At 53.6% G+C, this 6,804-nt stretch overlaps 1 pseudogene; it reads right to left on the bottom strand.

Moving 5' to 3' along the window:
* Positions 1–5,635: 5,635 nt before the first annotated feature.
* On the bottom strand, positions 5,636–6,475 carry LOC140675818 (cytochrome c oxidase subunit 1-like; annotated as a pseudogene).
* Positions 6,476–6,804: the final 329 nt, after the last annotated feature.

Below are 6,804 nucleotides of genomic sequence, written 5' to 3'. Positions count from 1 at the left end.
CTGACTTGAGTAAGGAGCAGGGAGGGTTGTGGTTGTCCGTACCGCGTACCACCGCTACCGTGCCAGAGCCGTCCACCCTCCAGTTAGGGTGTTTTAACGGGGGACGGTACGGCTCCGACACGATCGCCAGTCCTATACCACGCTCGGCGATAGTCTGCAGGAGTAAATCCTGCGCCCGCCGAGCGTGGTTGATATTTGCTTGCAGAAATTTACAAGCCCTCATTCACGTCGGTAAAGTTGGCCACCGTCGTTTCAGTCCCCCCTCCACAGGGCCGTGGAAGGGGGGCTCCATCTGTGTCCGGTGCCACATTACCCACGGGCTCAGTTGCGCCCGGGGTAAGGGTGTCTTCTTTCTCGTTGCCTCGCTTAGTTTTACCTAAGCGAGGCTTCCTTTGGGGCTTGGGGGAGTCGGAGAAAAGCTCTTTGCCCCCCGCACCCTCCTCGTTTCCTTCTCTGACCGAGTCCGCGCGCCGCTTGCGACACTCCGATGTGTCCATCGGCGCGGGCGCAGACTCGGCTGGGACCGTTTGATTCGCTTGTGGGATTTCTCCCACAACGACCTCCATCAGGGACGGGCTTGAATTCTCCTTATCGATTCCCCTCTTCACCTCTCCCGCCGACGGGGTGGGTTTTTTGGAGGGAAGAATCGATTTGGCCTTTCTTCTTGTTGAGTTTTTTCGGGGAGTGGCAATTCATGCCCCCCATCCTGTGCCCCGCGGGTGCCCCAAGATCAGCACATAGTGCGCAGTGCACTTTCGGCTCGGAGCAGGAGTTGGCCTTGTGGCCCTCTTTGCCGCAGCGGAAGCACAGGTTGGCACAAGATCGGTCGTTGTTGCATTGCTGCTGCACATGCACTTAAAGCATCGGAAGGGGAGCCGCGGCAACAGCTCGATAAGCAACTTGTACCACGATATCGGTACCTTTCCCATCTGTACCAGTTTGTTGGCCGCGTCTATCGGACACTGCACCAACACCGTATTGAGGCCGGTGCGGGGGGCCTTCACGAACGCTCCCACTTTGACGTCCGAGAACCCGCATTTACCCTCCCCGGAGATTGCGGCAACAATCTTCGCCCGGGTAATGGAGTCCTCCAGCCCCCGAATGCGGAGGTCGGCCATTTTCTGGAGGCACGTGATTCGCACCCCTTTGTTGTCCCCGGTCACCTCTCTTACACGTTCGGCGAGTTGCCCCGCCTTGCGTGCCTTGTCCTCGCCGGAAATCTCTAGGATTAAGGCTCCGGTGAGACCTTTCCTTATCTTGAGGCTTCCTTCCTTGATTCCCAATTGGTCAAGTTTAACCTTCTTCCTGATGGCGGCCATGTTCTCGCCATATTTTCCTTCTGGGCAGGTTATCATGACCGCCGAGGTTTTGGGAACCTTCCTTTTACCAGGTTTCTCCCCCCCCCGCTACCTGCCCCCGCTTTCGCTTACCCTGTTCACTGGTCAGTGACCGGGCCGCAACAACGGGTACAGTTTTGGAAGGGAGGGGAGTCTGTCCTACTTTTCTCTTTCCCTTACGTCCGACCACCACGCTCCACGGAGTTTCGAAGGTCGGAGAGGGGCCATATGTCCCGGGGTCTGTCGACTTCTTGTCGAAGGGCCCCGGGCCTAATGGTCCTCCGTCAGAGGGTGGAGCCCCAAAGAATTCCGCATCCTGGCGAGATTTCTTTCCAGGTATTCTCTCATCGGCTGCGGGTGTCGGCAGGAAAGGGGGGGAGAGATCTTGGTGTTAGCACGAACCTGGCTCTCTTCTTCTTTCCCTTCTTAGCCGTTTTGTTCCTCTGGCTGTTTTTGGGAACAGTATCCTGCGTCTTGGGCTGAGTTAGCGAGGGGATCTCAGCCTCGGCCTTTTTCCCCATTGGCGGCTGGGTGTGTGCGTTCAGGGGAGCAGCTTGGACCGCCCCCCCTGCCCGTTCGTTGTTTCAAAGAATCGCAGCATCCTTTCCCTCAAGTCAACACCGATTTGTAGGTGTTGATTGAGGGCTTCGTACAGGATTGCGAATTCGCCCTGGACTGGAAGGCGAGTGATTGGAGGAAGGGGTCGAGGGGATCCACTCAAAAGGGGTCCCTGTGCCTCCGTCACGCTCGCGGCCTGCGGTTCTACCTCCATGCATGGGTCCCCAATTAGGCTTGAGGACACGCATGCTGGAGATAGTCTGCCCCTTCCCGAGGCGGTCTTCCTTGGGGAGACTTTTTGGGGTGTTTTCAGCCTAACAAACTGCCACTCTTCGCTGTCGGAATCTGACCCTTGGTCAGATTCTATGCGATTCCGTCCTCTTGTGTTCCTGCACCCCTTCTTCTCACTCTTTGTGGCACTTCCCTCGTTGGTCAGGCGAGTACTGAGCTGGTTCGTGAGCACTTTTATCTGATCGGCGAGTTCCGCCATCTGCTTTTTGAGCTCGCTCGTCTCCTTTTTCTTTTCGGCTTTGAGGAGCTCCAATTGGTGCCGAAGTTCCTCCGCTTCAGCGTTGCTCGGTGAGGACGATGCAGTCCTGTCGTGAAGGACTGCTGTGGCAGCCATGATGGACGCCACAGCCTTCTTTATTTCTTCTTCTAGCGGACCTTTGATGTTCTTGGAGACCTGCAAGCTCTTAAAAATGGTCACGCAGTTGGCTATCGTGTCGGACACCACAGCCGGTGTCGGAGAGTGGCGGACCATCTCTCTCGCTACCCTCTGGTTGTTCCGGCATCTCTCCCAGGCCTGTCCTTCGGGCATTGAGGCACCTAGAGCCCAATCCGTGTCCCCTCTCTCTCTGGCCTCTTCCCTCGCTCTGGCCCTTGCCTCCCTTTTCTCCCTTGTCCCTTCACCCGTGGTGATGGGCCTTCCTCTGCCTCTCTTGACGGAGCTGACGTCCGACTGCTCGTCCTCGGAGCCAGCATAATACGAATGAGGGCTTGTAAATTCCTGCAAGCAAATATTAACCATGCTCGGCGGGCGCAGGATTTACTTCTGCAGACTATTGCCGAGCGTGGTATAGGACTGGCGATCGTGTCGGAGCCGTACTGACCTCCATCAAAACACCCTAATTGGAGGGTGGACGGCTCTGGCACGGTCGCGGTCATACGCGGGTCGGACAACCACAACCCCCCCTGTTCCTTACTTAAGTCAGGAAGGGGGTATGTGGCGGTGAAATGGGGTTTCATCGCGGTGGTGGCGTGTTACGCACCGCTTAGTTGGGGCCTTTCTCAATTTGAACTGTATCTGGGGGAGTTGGAGCACTGTATACGCAGCATTCTCCCCCAGGAGGTGGTGGTGGCCGGTGACTTTAACGTCAGAGCGCAAGCCTGGGGAGATCGGCTCACCACCCCCAAGGGAGAGGTCCTATTGGACTGGATGGGGGCTTTCGGGCTATGCCTACTAAACACCGGCAATGAGCCTACGTGCGACCGGCTGCTGCGGGGGGCGTCCATAGTGGATCTCACTATGATAACCCCCTCCGCGGCACGCCTAAATTGGTCATAAGGGGTGGTCGACCAAGAGACTCTGTCGGACCACCGATATATCGAGTTTGGTTGTACCACCCTCCAGCTCGGGAGCCCGACCGGCGGTGCGCCATCGCCGCGATGGAATCTAAAAAAGTTAGACCCGGATAAGTTGACGGCGGACGTCCAGGCCATTCTTTGGCAACACCATCCGCCAGAGGAGGGAGTGGGGAGCCTGGTGGAGGATGTCGCGCGCCTGGTAGACTCGATCACCCAGGCGTGCGACTTCTCCATGCCCAAGAGCAGGCCCCACTCGCGCCGGGCTGCGTACTGGTGGACGGAGGAGATCCTCCTCCGTCGCGGCCAGGAGACTCCGCAAACGCGCCTAGCGCCGTGGTGACGAGGCCTGGAAAGTCGAGGCACTCAGCGACTATCGGTCCGCTTGAGTGGCGCTGAGTGTCGCCATTCGCTTTTCCAGGGCGAGATCATGGGACGAGCTGATCGCGTCCCTTGACGCCGACCCGTGGGGGCGCCCATACAAGATAGTGACGAATAACTACGTCACTGGGCGCCCCCCGTGACGGTAACCCTCCCCTCGGGATCCCTGGGCCAAATAGTCGGGACCCTGTTCCCGACTAACCCCGATCCTCGAGGTCTCGACTGGGGCAGCGCGAACACTGGCGCTGCCGAGGCCTGGTCCAGGGATCTCGAAATCACCGAGGAGGAGTTGAAGGATGCCGTCCGAGGGGTTAAGAACAACAAGACCTCTGGCCCGGACGGCATTCCAGGGCGCGTTTGGAAGCTCGTCCTGGAGGAGCCAAACCTATCCGGGTGGCTACGAGGTATTTTTAATACATGCCTCGCGGAGGAGGAATTCCCCCCAATGTGGGGAAGAGCCAAGTTGGTTCTTCTCCACAAGGGCGGTAAGAAGGAGGGTGACCCGTCATTGTACCGGCCAATTTGCCTGGACGAGGTCGGTAAAATATACGAGAGAATTCTCGTTCGCCGACTCATCCAGCATCTGGCGCGTGATGAGGTCTTCCCTTCACGAGGAACAATATGGCTTCCGTGAGGGCAGGTCCACGGTGGACGCCGTACTGCGCGTCAGGACCCTCAGCTGTGGAAACGCGGGAGGGTGGCGTTGGCTGTCGCTTTGGACGTGTCCAACGTTTTTAACACCCTCCCGTGGAAGGCAATCGGGGACGCACTTAACACCCACCGCGTCCCCGAATACCTCGTGAGAGGTATTCGAGCCTACTTCGGTCACCGTAGGCTCGAATACAGGGACCAAGACGGCCGGGGTCACACCCGTCGCGTGTACTGCGGGGTTCCACAGGGCTCGGTGTTGGGCCCACTGTTGTGGAACCTCAGGTACGATGGGGTCCTCCATACCGCCCTCCCTCTCGACTGCCGGGTCATCGGGTATGCCGACGATACCCTGCTGGTAGCCGAGGGGGACAACTGGGGGGAAGCCCTAAACAGGGCTAACAAAGGGGTGGCAGGCCTCGTGAGGGCCATAAGCCGGATTGGCCTGAGGGTGGCCCCCAGCAAGACCAAGGCGGTACTTCTACGACCGCTGGGCCGCTGGAGAGCCTCCCCTCATCTCCCGACTAGATGTGGACGGTACTGTTGTCCCAGTGGGGTCCCAGATTAAATACCTGGGGCTCCACATCGACGGCCGATGAAGCTTTGCGGGTCACTTTGACCGCCTGGTCCCGAGAGCGGAGAAGGCGGCGGCAGCGATTAGCCGCTTGCTGCTGAATTTTGGAGGGCCGGACGGTCGAGTGCGCCGCGTCTACGCGCACACCGTCCTTAGCATACTAATGTATGCAGCACCGGTGTGGGCGGGCGAGGCGATGGCCACTAGACGCATACAGGACGCGATGCGTCGCGTCCAGCGCAGGTTGGCCATTCGTCTCGTCCGATGCTATAGGACGCGGCGGCCACCATCCTGGCCGGACTACCCCCTTTGCATATGGTCGCCGATTCATACAGACGTCTGTATGACTGGAAATCCGCGGCACGCAGGGGAGGAGTTACCAAAATCCCGGCCAGGATACTGGGCACCTGGAAGCTCCAGGAGAAAAAGTCTCTCGAGCAGCGATGGATCGCGTCGCTGCACGAGCGCCCCCCAACATCCGGGGAGAGGACGATATCGGCCGTCCTGCCCTGTCTGGCAGAGTGGCTGGACAAGGCGTGGGGCAACAGTACATTCAGGATGACACAGGTTCTCTCCGGACATAGGCTCTGTTTGAAACATAGGCTCGGGTATCAACATCTAGCCCAATAGTAAATATATGATGAGCCCAAACAATAAAGCCTAAAAATCCAATTGCTATAAGAGCATAGATTATTCCTAAGGCACCAAAGGTTTCTTTTTTTCCTCTCTCATTTATGATAATATGGGAAATTAGCCCAAATCCTGGGAGAATAAGAATATAAACTTCGGGGTGACCAAAGAATCAAAATAAATGTTGATAAAGAATAGGATCACCCCCTCCTGACGGATCAAAAAATGAAGTATTTAAATTTCGGTCTGTTAAAAGTATTGTGATTGCTCCGGCTAAAATTGGGAGGGATAAAAGTAAGAGAATTGCTGTAATGAGAATTGATCAAACTAGAAGGGGTATTTTATCAATTGCGAGATTTTTATGATGTATATTTAAGATTGTAGAAATAAAATTAATAGCCCCTAGAATAGAAGATATTCCGGCAATATGAAGAGAAAAAATTGTTAAATCTACTGAAGGACCATTGTGAAATGTATTAGAGGCTAAAGGGGGATAAATTGTTCATCCAGTCCCAGTTCCATCATTAATAAAATTACTTAATAAAAGTAGAGAGAGTGAGGGGGTAGAAGTCAAAAACTTATTATTTATTCGAGGGTAGGCTATATCAGGTGAACCAAGTATTAGAGGGAAAAGAAAATTTCCAAATCCCCCAATTATAAATGGCATAACTATAAAGAAAATTATAATAAATGCGTGTCTAGTAACTATTGAATTATAAATTTGATCATTATTAATTAGTGCATTAGATGATCCTAATTTTAAACGAATAATTATTCTTATAGAAGATTCGATTATCCCAGCCCAAATTGCAAATAAAAAATATAGAATGCCAATATCTTTGTGATTAGTTGAATAAAGTCACTTATTCATAGTATATTTTTATTGATAATAAAATTATTTACTAAGTTTAAGTGAGATAATAATAGATATCATGTCTGATTTAAGTAATAAATTGTAAATTTATTTAAGAAAATTTTAATTTTCTGATATTACATTAAATGTGTTATAAAAATATAAATTTTTTTATATATTTTATAGTTTAACTAATAAAAATATTAAATTGCAAATTTAAAGAAATTTTTAATAAAAAA

Source organism: Anoplolepis gracilipes, unplaced genomic scaffold (genome assembly GCF_047496725.1).
Source record: "Anoplolepis gracilipes unplaced genomic scaffold, ASM4749672v1 Contig25, whole genome shotgun sequence".
NCBI lineage: Eukaryota > Metazoa > Arthropoda > Insecta > Hymenoptera > Formicidae > Anoplolepis > Anoplolepis gracilipes.
The sequence above is the reverse complement of the archived record's forward strand: the minus strand, read 5'-3'. Positions and strand labels throughout refer to the sequence as shown.